Below are 12,805 nucleotides of genomic sequence, written 5' to 3'. Positions count from 1 at the left end.
CGTTTCTTGCTGCTCGTTCTTATTCTTTACCTTACCGGACCTTGGAAAGTCCGTTAAATCCTTAACCTAGAGGAAAATTTAAGGTACGATGGGGCATGGGTACGTAAACTCAACGTTTGCGATGGAAATACCTTGGAAAACTAATGAGTGATTATGTTTGATGTTCATCTCATCTAAAAGAGTTTTAGTAGTTGTTATTGTATTTGAAAAGCAAATAAAAATTTATCAGAGATGATATTTTAACTTGAATTTCTGAGGGATTTTTTTAAAGATAATAGTCAGAGCTTAGGTTATTAAACCAGAATGAAGTAATTTCTGAATAGTTTTCAGTTAAAACTTGTAAAACTAGATGGACAATATTTGTTTTTATTTTCTTGATTCTGTGGCCTAGGCTGAAAGAGAGAAAAATATTCCATCTTCAACTACAAAAGCGTTAATCCAAATTAGAAAAAAAACAAAAAATATTGAGGACCCTTATCGAGTATTTCATTTTAAGTCCCGTAAATTGTGAATTTAATTTTTTACCGCATGTCCTACGAATCTTTGTATTATGAGAGCCGTTTTTATCCTTGTTTTTGAACATCTAGTTGTACATCAATTAATTTTTACAATATATTGCTCCAATATTTTGCTATAATTTAGCTATCAATTCCAAATCTCATGTTTGCTCCACTTTACTCTAAAACCCCCCGAACGCAACTCCATTTAAGTATATACCGATAAAACTCGAATCGAAACCAACGGCCAACGAGCAAAAGGAAAGCAAATTTAGCACTGTCACTGCCCAAAACTTCGGACTACAATTTTCGGACCCCGATTAGAGGATGCCCTATTGCCTGTTGGCGATGAGTTTGGGGCAAATAGCAAGGCCCACAGCATCTTGTGATAGGAAAAGTTAGTTTTTTTCCTTTCCCCTATATTGGCCAACAATGGGCAAGTAAACGAGACAGTTTACCAACCGCCCTTCACACGAGGACAGAGAATACATTAAGGTTATTAATGAAAACTGTCCGAAATGATCATTTTTCAAACAAACACTCGTGCTGACTAGTTTTCGCACGTGAACATATTCAAATAGCATTCCGGTTTGGTGATAGTAAAACGAGTACGGTAATGTGTTTTCCCATTCGATATGGTCAGAAAGTGGTCAGTGAGTGACATCATTTTTTCGATTTGTCATCTTTGTGAATTTGTACGACAACAAAAAAAAAGCTCCACATCTCATCAGGGACAGCTTAAAAAATCATTTTCTCTAATGATTATTGTGATTACAGTACGGGACACCCCCGTACATTCTGAACCGTTCGTTATGAGATGCACAATGGTCGGTCGGTGTGTGAAGCGTTTCGTATAATTTAGTCATTTTTCTTCCATTTTCTTCCCCCGGAAAAATGTTGCGTTAAAAAAGGAATAATAAAAATACGCACACACAGAGGAAAAATCGTTCACTGCTTGCGAAAACCCCGGGAAAAACACGTAAAAGAGCAGTTGCGGGAAAACCTCCGTAACATGTTTTGACACGCCGCCCATGGCCTGCTCTGATAATACACTTTTTATGACACCCGATTATTCACGGCTTTTACGCTGGATCGCAATGGAAGCGATAGGAGAATATGATTGATTAGATAATGCCTGGAAGTGGAATCACAAGCACACGAGCACTGGACAAGCGTGAGTGAATGTGTGTGTGTGTGTGTTTCGGTTTTTCTTTCTGCACTCCAACTTTCTCTGCATAACGTAATTGCAAACGTATGCGCAAACATACACACAGTCAGTCCTGAGGCTGGCTATTGCAAACGGTTGGGTCAATTTATCTTTTGACAGCCTGATTGCATAGCCTTCAAGTAAATACACGCGCGCACAGAAATTTTTATAACGCCCGCACACAATTTCATATCCAATAACTGAATTAGGCGCTGTCAAAAGTGTTTTTCATCACAGCGGATCAATCCGCGAAACCATTTTTCCCAGCCCCGGCAACCGGCCGCTCGGTACGGTAAATCTGTAATCCAAGGTAAAATACATTATTTATCCACCAAAGCAACCAGTGTATCGCTGTTGAGAATGGTGGAAAAGCACGGGGTTGGTGTTGGTGGGAAAGAAGTGGTAGTGTGTAAAGCGGTAGGGTTGTGTTTCAATCATCCATCGAGCGTGCAGCACTTGTGTTATACGATATATTTATGCTTTTGTTTTTTTTTCCAATACTAAAAGTGTCTTTGGCCGGCAGTCGGCCATTGAGAAGGTATTACAATACGTTTTTTGTTTTTTTTTTCGCTTACATTTGCCTTGACGGTTCAACTAATTGATTACACGCCTGAAAGCGGGGGAATTGGAACTATAAACTCTCATGCTTAACTACTAATGACACATTAAAGTCGCTGAGCAAATTCACCCCTCCGACCCCGTGTATCTGCTTTTCCTTTCGTTTCAGCTCTCTTCATCTCGATTTATTATTATCTTATTCCCGGTTCGTACCATAAACATATTGAAAAGTGGCTCTTAATTAAAAAGAAATCGCATCTGGAGTGCTTTCAATGATGAAAATGAATTTAAATCGAATTACGATCGAAAACAAAAACCGAAACGAAATCAAATAAACAACAATACGATGGGACGAACAAAGTGAATGAAGCAACGCGGTACAAAAAAAGGAATCAGTTTAAAAGAGAGGAAAAAAAGAGAGACAGACAAATAAAGAAGCAAATAACTTTGCCAACTAACAAACGTGGAAAATGTTAAAATGAAATGAGTAATAATGAAATCGGATCTGTCAGGACAGTTCATAGCAAAACAAAAAAAAAACAAACCCCAGATGAAGAAGAAAACTTTAAAATGTGAATTTACTTTTTGTCGCGCATTTTGTTAAAAGAAATGGCGATACGATTGGTTCGATGGGTTCGCCGCATAACACAACGGACGGACCACCATGTTGTTCGACGCCGAGGTTTGATGCTGGGGATGTCGGGGGAGTCCAAAACGGTTCAGCGACACGGTCAGCAAGCTAAATGAGCCCAATGGATGATGGAGCTCATTCAATTATTGTTTCACTCGCCCGGCGATCATCTTTTTCCTATAAAATGTATTCGAATGATTTTGTGTTCATTTTTTCTTTGATTCACCCATTAATTCGATACGCAATGATCTCAATATGACTCGGGGGCAAAGCTTTTCGACAAATCGAATGTTTTGTCATTAATATTTTAATTGCGATGCCGATTGCACACGGCTAACGATGCCGAACGGTGGCCGGAAACGCACACGGGGTTGCTAAATAGGTATTGAAAAACAACTACAAATAGAAAATGCGGGGGGCTAACAACTACAATACTGTAGTCATCGTGGGTGGTTGATTGATCGTAATTATTTGTGGCTCAATTTTTGATTAAGGCAATTTGTTGTTCGATTTCTACAAAGTTTGTTGTGTGTGGAAGCAGTTTGGAGCTTTGGAAATTGAAGTTCAGTGACGCAAGCTACGGTAACACTCAATGTGAGAGGTAAAGTAAACGTTTCATATCATTCATTTTAGTGATGGATATAATGGTTATTTTGACGAATTCCGGAAGTAATTTTGAACCAACGGCACTAAATGGGGACTACCCAGCTCCAATTCGAAATTAATCGAACGTGATTACGGATATATCTTTCTTATTTCTTGAAAATAAAAAATCATCGACAATAGACGGTTAATAAAGAAGAAGGCTTAAAACCCAAGCAAAAAGTCCTGCTACTTGAGAATCCACAAGACAACCTATAAATAACTGGATCAAGCGGCAAAGAGAAAAATCCGTAGTAAAGTCATTGGAAAATCATAACAGTGTAATCATTATAATTAAATCCACCAAAATCCTTAAAGGAATAATCTGAAAATCCTTTGAAAACTGCTTAAACATTTACAGCGGTATCTCTAGCTATACTAAAAACTAAAACTAAATATATCCATGAAAATTTACTGCAAAACTCAATGATAATTGCAAAGACTTTCTAATAAAACAGCGTTAAACTCCAAAGCGAAGCTCTAAGCAGTCTTGAAGAATAGGTCGAAGTAATCGAAGTAGCCCACTAATCACTGGTCCATTTCGGTGCGAATCCTACATTACATAAGTGATCCATCAAAGGATGCTAACTTTACATTATTCACACGACATTTTTCCCGACTTCGAAATCACAGCGAATAACATGCTTGAATAACACCAATGACACGCCAAGTCAGCAAGTCCCGGGAGAAATATTTGAGGGGTCAATTAAGCCGACCGGTAGCAAACTGTCTCCCGGGGCCAAAATGTACTCCCAAACTCCCAGCGAAACGAAATAAACCACAAGAATTTCCCTCTGACGACATAACGATAAAAACCCACCCACAGTAGAAAAGTCCATTTTCCCGCTTTTACGGTGCGTAATCAAAATACAATCATTTATCAACAGTTTTTTTCCTTCCAGGCCAAAAAATGGATCCCTTTTTGGCCGGGCTTTAAACTTCAGCCACCGTGTAACGTGTGTTCCCTTCTGGCTTACATACTTGGCTTATCACTTCACAATGTCCTCGCTCGGTATTGTCAACAATTTTGCTTTGTTGTGTTAGTCGGGCCAGTTTACGTACGTTCTATTTTCCATTTTCCATCATTTACCAGGGAAGAAAAAAACCTCCCCCGTTGTGGTTATGGGATGGAGAAAATTTGAGTTTTTTCAACAATGAACACAACCAAACCCTCGGGCATTGGTTCACTCTCGCTCGCTCGCTCTCTCTCTCTCTCTTCGTGTGTCAATCGTCCCCTCACAAAGTTCGATGCTTCACAATTCCTTCGGGCATGATTGTGATGTAATATCCTTTTTTAAGCGGATAACAGCTGAAAAGCAGGAGTTTTATGTAAACTTTTTGCTTTGCGCTCCCACTCCCCAATCATTTTTCCACGAAAACATCCTCTCCCCATCCATGCGCGTTTCTTCAAGAATGAATAATGCAGAAGTAACACACGTGGAAGCAGCAAATGGAAGCACGCGGTTGCAAAAAAAAAAATGGTGTAGGAGGCCCCTTGAAGAAAGAAATCGCACATAAATAAGTTATCAAAAGATAGGCAACCCAACAGGCTCCAGCGCTTGGTTTGTCCACTTTTAAGCGCGCATTTTAGGCACATTTTCGTTCTAATCTTTGGCAAAGTGTGTGTGGCAAAGAAAATGGAAGTAAAAATGGCCACGTGCGGTACTGGTGGCGGTAGATGGTGCCGAAACAACCGTTCGTGAAGCGGAAATAAAAGTAAAACCATCGTCTCTAAAGCGATAACACTTAAAATTTATTTCCTTTTGCTTCCCTGTTTTGGTCGATTTTCCCGGTTTTTGCCGCTTATAATTTCCATTTCCCCGGCACTCAGAATTCACTTTCTTCCCACACAGGAAAGCTAAATGGCGTTCTTAACGGCAGTACTCTCTCGCTTTGTCCCCCTTTCCGTGGCCCTTTTCTTGCTCGCAGTCATGGAATCGTGCAAAACGTGGAGAATAATATTTCACAAAAGTGGATCCACCAGTTCGTTTGGGGTTTCCACTTTCCAGGAATGTACGTTTGATTGTGTGTGTGTGTGTGCGCAAAAAAGAAAAAACTTCTCCACAGTTTACGCCAATTCCCAAAATATAAATATAATATATCTCCCCGATACAGGAGGTATAACGCATTTTCCTCCCCGATAACCATTTTCCACTGCTTGAGACTTAGGAAAATTATAACTTCCCTTCCACTACCGGTGTCTAGATGTGCTACCAGGCAGGATTGATTGCCCGTTGTGCAGAATTTTTCCCCCGAATTCGTTTACCAACTTTTTTTGTTATGCCTGATTCGTTGCGTTGCGATTTGTTTCCATTTTCCTATTGACCGGGGAGGGCCCGGACGCCGGCCCGAGATTGAAAGATGCTCACTCGCGCCAAACGAACTGCAAGGCACTTCTAAAGTAAACACAAAATACGCTACTTCGCATGTAGCATGAGAAAAGGAAACATAAATAATAAATACAAGTCCCAACAACGAAATGTTAAAACCACCCTGGCCCTGGTCGGGTCTGGCTGCTTTCCTAGCAAGCTGGGTTCGCTTTGTGTCGTATGTGCTGCTTTTGCTAACATGTTATGTCGCTTATTCCTGTCCTGGCTCCCTGCACGAACTCCTGTATGTCCTTGGGTCCTTCCGGAGCTTTCCGGTGTGTATGTGTGCGTCCACCGCCACAATCTCTTGAGATTTTAAAAACCCGAAACATTCAATCCTAAACCCACTCAGCGGCAGAGGACACACACGTTAGTCGTATTTGCCATCGGGCCCAGCATTAGACGCGCGTGTTGGACAGGATTTTATCAGTCTGACTGACAATAACGAGACCAACAAACAACCAAGACAAAAAAAAACATTTATATACATGGAAGCGAACTCTGTCATAAACCGGTGAAGACAAGCATCTTCAAGCGAATGGAAAAGCAAACAAAACGAACAAGAAAACAGTGATACGAAAACGGAAGGAAAATTATGACAATGTCCACACACGATCCGGCGCAGCTAACGTTTTCCAATTCGGGGAGGATTTTCATTTTTTTTTTTAGTATTTCGTGTCAAAGAACGAGCCCGTTTATTCCATTCCAGCGCAGAGTAACAACAACAACAAAAAAAAACACCCCATCCCGCATTTTCCCAGCGGTCAAGCGAAAGCGAGGGTGGGAAAACTCGTGAGCCTTGGACCGCTTCCGAACGGTGTTTCGGAAGGGATTTTGACAAGAACAACTTGAATGCCTTTTTTACGTATTTTTTCCCCCTGTTCCTTGCCATACAGACACATAGGCACACTGGTCGTATGGTTTGGGGCTACCTCGTGATAGAAAAAAAACACTCAAGCATCCTTCTCACACACAACGGCAGGATAATGCTTTCAATCTTATTTTGTTCTGCACTTGCTTAAAAAATATCCTATTTCTAAGCACGGTCTCAGCAGCCCGCGTTACAGGGTTACTAACAGGGATGTGTGGGTCCGGCCCAACATCACCCCACGTTCTGCTCCCCTCCGTAAAAAAAAGGCGACTGACGAACAGCACAAGGCGTAGTAGGTGGGAAAGATTTTCCGTCCTCTCAAAAACGCTACTACGACCGCTTCGACGGGAGGACGTGCCCGGGGAACGTGGCTAACGCGTTGTGATGAAAATATATTCATCCCTTGAGATGGTGTTAAAAAGAAGAGAAAAGCCATGACCCCTCTACCCTGCCACCTCGCACCCTCATCAACTCGCCCCCATTCCTCGAAGGTGACCAAGTCCCAAGCAACAACAACCGAGGAAAAGAGAAGAAAAAAATGTTCAGCCATTTTTATTCCATTTGAATAAGTAGGCACTTGCCGCTGTTGTGGCCATCTTCAAACCCTCTCGCACCCCACCATCCGCACCACCATCGGGTGCGTTCGTGCGTGCGTGCGTGCGTCAGGATGCTGCTTGTCCGGTGTGTCCGGGAATGAATAATGCCAACCGTATGGCCGGACGCGCGCGCGTTTTTTTTTCCTGGTCGCTCACCCTCTCACCTTCTCATTCCATCCATCTATCTCTCTCTGTACTGTCGTGCATGTTATCCTTTATAACAAGGAAGAAAAGGGTCCACTCGGCACAAATTGGATGAAGGATGCTTTTGTTCCATGGGCGTCGGACAAGAGAAATGTTTTTAGAGATTATTGGATTAGAAAAGGCCACACCGCTGGGTGGACGGGAGAGAAAAGGGAGCAAAAGGGGAGGGGTGCAGGGGTGGCATATCTTTGGGGTACGCATATTTAACGCGTGTGTCCTTTCCCAATCGTGTCCGGATCGATTGTAAGGAGTGGAAAAATCGATCCACTTTTCACAGCAGGCGATTCCACATCCACGGAGTAATGTTGTCTATTCCATTTTCGTTTAAATCCTTCAAGATTCATGCTGCTTTACTTAAGTGCCAGGAGCGGAATTTTTCCTTACCGGTAAAATGGGAGGGAAAACTCGAATAATCAAACACTCGATGTGAACGGGATTAAGTGGATGTTCTGAAGGTTCTATCCCCAGCAAAGCGCCTTAAAGCAGCTTAACCTGTACCGGCATCTTATCGCTGTTTTACGACACCGGTTGAGATGGAAAAGAAAACAACACCACTTTGTTGTGTTTTTTGCGCTGCTGCAGCAGCATCCCCTTTCCTGATATGTTGTCGTTGGCATGGAAATAAATCACCCCATCGCTGGCCAGCTCACCATCTCGATTCATTCACCGTACCACGATGCCACGCCCCATTCAAATTTTAAAATCTGATAGGGTGAAGGCAACCGGCAACAAAAAAAAACCCTGGCGCATAATTTATGCTGGCCGGCTTCATTTGCAAGGTTCATTGCGGTCGGCCACGCCGTCCGCCGTGACATCCAATCCCTCATGGTGGGCCAAAAGGGGACAGGATTCGTGCGCCATCGAAACCGTGGCGCAGGATGTAATGGGCAACAACACCAACGACAAAAAAAACCCCACAAGCAACCGCGCCAGCTCGGCGAAGCATTTGAATTCCCATGCTGTGAGTGGAAAATGAATGCCATTGCGTGGCGCGCTGCGGGAATAAATGTGTCTGTAGGAATAAATAACGTCGGGCAGTAGGCTTTTGGTCAGAAAATAAAAGCAAAAAAACTCTCTCTCTCTCCATCTCTCGCGATCGTCTCGCGAAAGGAAACCTTTTATTAGCATTGCGTTGCCATAGCAATGGAAGAAATATTTCGTTCCTTCTCAGCATCAAGCTTGCATAAAAGCTTCTTTATACGATTTATAATATTAAAAACCGATTTACAGTGCAGTTTTTACAGAACAAAAAAACAGGCGGGATAAAAAAAGATTATGCTCAAGCAGCGCAACAATTTCACAATATCCTTCATTGCATGCCTTCCACCATTGGACAATTCCTTTTTGCTTCGCCAATGTCGGGCATTCGTGCGGGGAAAAAACCAAAAAACAATCGTAATGTGCGTAATAAAAATAACGACAAAACCTTGTCCAGTAAGGTGAGCTTATTAGGATTCAATTTTTTTTCCTCCTTCCCGATCCCCCCCCCCCCCCCCCACCTCGTACTCCCTGCCCTTTTCTTTCCGACCCCGTTCGCATCGCAGGCTTCCTTTCGATCAGATTAATTCTTCAAAAAAAAAAACCTGCCGTGACGAGGCTGCGTTTGCATCACAAACACACACCAACAACGGAACATCGGAACGGTTCCGAAGGTCACCCGCCACACCGTTACCGGTCCCTTAATCCCGCCCAATGTAAGTGTGCATTTATCATCCAAGCCAAGTCTTGCAAATGTTGTGCGCGTTGATGCGCGATGGATAATCAACCCTGAATGTCTTGGGTGCCGGGTGTGACAACCGTCCGGCCCGTCCGGCCCCGACCGAATGGTTGATCTTGGTCCGACACTAAGCAGAACAAAAAAAAACGTCAACCTTTGCTGCAGGGAAGGCAACAGCAGCAAAAATCAAACAGAACCACACAAACATACCGCCATTCGGTACCCCACAAAGGGCAGTGATGGGAGCGAAACAAAAAAAGTAGTACAATCCAGGAGTCAAATTAGCATTTTTCCTTTGATCCTGTGCCGCCATCGAGTTGGATGAGGCTGTGGGATTTATTTTGTTGTTTTCCTCCACGCGTGTGCTCAGTTGCAATCGACGCTCGTACAAACAAAGTTAACCTGCAAGCGTTGAAATCAAAGCAAACGGGGCTGAGTGCTGCGACAGCACCATAGAAACGCACTTGGCAGGTTGGGATGGCATGACGTATCGTGAAAGATTGTGCACCGACATGACGAAAAACAAGCGGGGAAAATGTCACCCCACAATACCATCCGAAGGGGGTGGGCTGACGTGGACAGCTCTGCTTAGAACAAACGCATAATGAGCATTTGCGTCTTTGCAGCACATCTCCCACACACACACGCACACAGTTGTTCATCCTCCCCCCGGGGTCACAAGTTTGTTTAATTGGAAACGGAACTAGCAGTACACATAATCCGGTGCACACACACACGCACACCGGTCACAAGATTTTCCAAAGCACTGCTAACAGAAAGCGAGGAAAACACTGGGTGGGTGGCGGTGTCATTAGCACCGGTTTCCCATAGCAACCGAAGCGACGTAAATCATTTATTCAAATATCGCCTATCCAAACATTTTCGCACGAGGATGCGAAATACCCATCCGGCTGGCAGGAGCACACACGAATAATTCGCATTGTCCTTTGTGTGTGTGGAAAAGATGCTAGCGAGCGAAAAGCGAGAAGAGGAACAGCCAGCAAGAAAAACGAAGGAGTTTTATTATTCTACGCGTGGAATACGTCTCCACCCGGGTGCCGTACCGATCGGATCCGTTCCGGCCAGAATCGGCTCCAGTTTCACAAAAACTCTGCCCTATAGTAACATAATGAGCTCATGCCGGCCCTTTCCTCCCGCCCTCCTTCATCCCTCGCACGCACTTCCTCACCCTTGTCGGAAAAGTCCGGCTTAATGCGTATTCGCACCCATACAGGTTCGGGCCGCACGCTACGCCCAGCACTGGTGCGTCAGCTTCCCGCTTTTATTTATGTCCATTTCCATATATACATTTTTATTTCATTTCCTTGCAAATTTTTCCTCGCACCTTGCCTCCACCAACCCCACCGGATGCCGCCCAACAAGTCCAGGAAGACGCACAAGGCACAACACAGCAGCGGGTTCGGGTAAGTAGCTGAAGATATTAATGATTTGTTGGTGTTCGTGCGCCAACGGTGGTAAAACGGGGAGTGCTGCGGGACCTGTCCTGAAGATGTGAGTGGGAAAACCAAGGATTGCTTGAGGGGAAAAGGGGGAAAAGGGAAGTGCGGTTAAGGATGCTACATTCAAATCGCAACATCTTTCCATGGCGCTACACACACACCGTTGCTACGTATCTGCGTGCCAGTCAAGAATCCGTAGCCAAATTTATGATGCCGGAAAAATTCGGAATTTCAGTAATTAATGTGCCCCGTATATGGGTTCCCGCCACCCGATTAAAGGTCAACGGCATCGAGTGTGTGTGTGCGCGTGTGTGTGTGTGTAAAAGGGACGGGTGGATTTTCTGGCGGACGATGGCATAAAGACGCCGTTGGTTAGGAAAATAATAATGAGCCGAAAACGAAGGAAAAACACACGCACTGCACTTCTGTTAGCACCCGGGAGGGAAGCACGTGCCGCAGCAGCCACTGCACAAGGGTTGGATGCTGGCTGCGCTGGATTTGTGCGATGCGCGCGCTCTGGCAGGTTGCTAGGGAGATTTGCAACCCATATAGGTGCAGCGATGGCGTCTGCTGGTGGAAGCACACGCACACACACATAACGACGCAAAAGGTAATGCTTTCATTTATTTTTCATGATTATTTTTCGGCTCTTTTGAAGGATGTATGACAACAATCTACTTCATCTACACGCCATTTAGAATTTTCTTCATTTAATGCATTTTTTAGTTCATTTTTTGTTTTATTCGTTTATAGACCCAAAATACAAAAAATGGGGCAGCCTGGTATTTCAATGTTAGTGACATCGGACTGCATTTAGACAGGACCGATACTGAAATTCAATCGGGCTCTATCGTTTTTCTCAAGCATGGAGAGATCAAATCAAATTTCCACCTGCCGTCATTAGCTGAGTAAATAGCGGTACCTCGAGATAAAAGTTTAATCCGGTGGGGTTTTTGTCAATGAAATTAACTAAAATGCCATTAATTCGTACCGATTCCCAAAACATCACCTCAGTTATCGATTGATAGTTATGTCGACAATTAGTCGATAGTTATAGAAAGGAATTGTGACATGCTTACAGAAGATCTTAATTTTCGTAACGCTTTGCTTATTTCCACTTACAATTCGTTGTAAAACGGACTGTCCAATAAGGTTTGTTTGTCCAACGAAAATTGTGCAAATCCATCAAAAAAGAACAAAGTAAGAACAGTTTTATTTCGAGAAACTCTACAAATTTTCTCCCACATTCTATTCTCTAGACGATTGTGCGTGTTGCTTAACGTACTACGTAGACGTACTAAATGTCAGACTCTTTGAAACTAATTTGGTGCTGCTGTGATTACACTTCGTGTAACTACTCGATTTTCGGACTAATCCTCGACGAGTTCGTTCACATCTGTCTCATCCACCTCCAGACCAATGAATTTTCTTAAAGAAACAATTTCCATTCCTCGATATTTCGAGTTGCAATACTTCGAAGATGTTTTCAACTCTAAACTCAAAGGTCCTCGTAGGAATACCCAGCTTAGTCGAATAATAATCCTTAGGCATAGAATAATACTAAAGAGATTCTCAACAAAACTGTGAGGTTAAAACAAAAGAAACAAGCACACAGGCAGTATGGACTAATCTGAGGTGAGAGAAACTGTTAAAATGCAGTCATTCACAATCGAAAACAAGTGCAACGAAAATAGAGTGATTTAAATAAAATTTAATCGCTCTGTCAGCGCGTGTCGGCTCCTTGCAGGGGTGTAGAGTACGATTGCTCGTACCTCAAAGCAAAATGTCGCTCTTGTTCGGCAAGAAGACGGTCTTTTGACCGCTGTACTTTATCAATTATCAACAATACAATTGTTGAAAACTTTCCTTTACCAACAAAACTTTTCCCCATTGAGATTCGAACTCACGCTGCACGGATTTCCTACGCTCCTGACTGACACCATAAGGCTATCGCGACGTTAAGACAATAAGCCGCCAGATTGTCAATATGACGGACGCTAAATAGGGTCCAAGCTTAAGAAATCTCAACCATGGATGAAAACCTAATTTTTTG

Source organism: Anopheles moucheti, chromosome 3 (assembly GCF_943734755.1).
Source record: "Anopheles moucheti chromosome 3, idAnoMoucSN_F20_07, whole genome shotgun sequence".
In the NCBI taxonomy this organism is placed as follows: Eukaryota; Metazoa; Arthropoda; class Insecta; order Diptera; family Culicidae; genus Anopheles; species Anopheles moucheti.
This window is presented reverse-complemented; position numbering follows the sequence as displayed.